Genomic DNA, 1,041 nt, shown 5'->3' with positions numbered 1-1,041 from the left:
AGAGAATGAATTTCGTTGCGCTGTACTTGTGACCGTGTAATGACCATAAAAAATGTTGAAAAAAAAGGTGTAGGTGAACAGCTGAGTCCTGTCCTTATGATTTGGCCCTCCAGTGCTGAGCCATGCCTCTGTGTAGCAGTTGCTTGGTCCCTCTGATGTAGAGGTCTGTGCACTCTTCACTACACTGAACGGCGTTGTTTGCCGGTGTCTTATCTTTGGGGTGAACTAGTTTTTCTCTTGCCGGGTTTGAGGTGCAAAGGATTCGGTGCTGGTTGAAATCCTCCTGAGTTTTTCAGACTCCAGCAACATAGGGAATGATGATGTTCCTTTTTCTGTTTTCTTCCCTCCCAGCAGGCCTCTTCTTGTTGGTGAGAGAAGGGTTAATGATTTCTCTGAGTTTGTAAAGTTATGGCTAAATCAATTCAAATGAAAAGTATAACTGAGTGTGATGAGTTGAAAAATGTATATTTAAAGTGTTGCAACTGTTGGAAGAAAGCCCTTTCAGTGATACTACTTAGTGATAATGACTTGCAAACTATTGAGGTCAAGAGTAATTTTGTGAAAACATTTTTTCCAACTACCTCTTAATTATCTTTGACGTAGTTTTCAACAGGCAAGCGGTATGGTCTAAATATAACAAGTCACTCAGAAAGTAATGATATTCATGTACACCCCTTGTGAAATGCCTGTAGTGTAATTATAGCCATTTGAAGTAGAAACACATGTGTTGACTTAATGCCTCATGATTCACCAGAGTGCTTGTGTAAAAATATTTGATATAAGGGACGGAAGGTATTTCGGACAAAAGCTGGGATGAAGAACAGAATCACACGGGAAAAAAAATACAGAGAAGCTTCATAGAGGAAGAGGCTTTGATATGAGAGATAAGGATGCTGAGATAGGAATGTCACGCTTAAAATAGCTTGAACAAGCAGACTTGTGAAATTAAATCTACATAGATAAGGTTATCTATCTTGACGTGTTTTATTTTTGTTCTCGGTTTCTTTGATAAAAAAGCTTCTTTAAATATTGGTTGAAAGT

This window comes from Cyprinodon variegatus, unplaced genomic scaffold (assembly GCF_000732505.1).
Source record: "Cyprinodon variegatus isolate N-32 unplaced genomic scaffold, C_variegatus-1.0 Scaffold618, whole genome shotgun sequence".
Lineage (NCBI taxonomy): Eukaryota > Metazoa > Chordata > Actinopteri > Cyprinodontiformes > Cyprinodontidae > Cyprinodon > Cyprinodon variegatus.
This window is presented reverse-complemented; position numbering follows the sequence as displayed.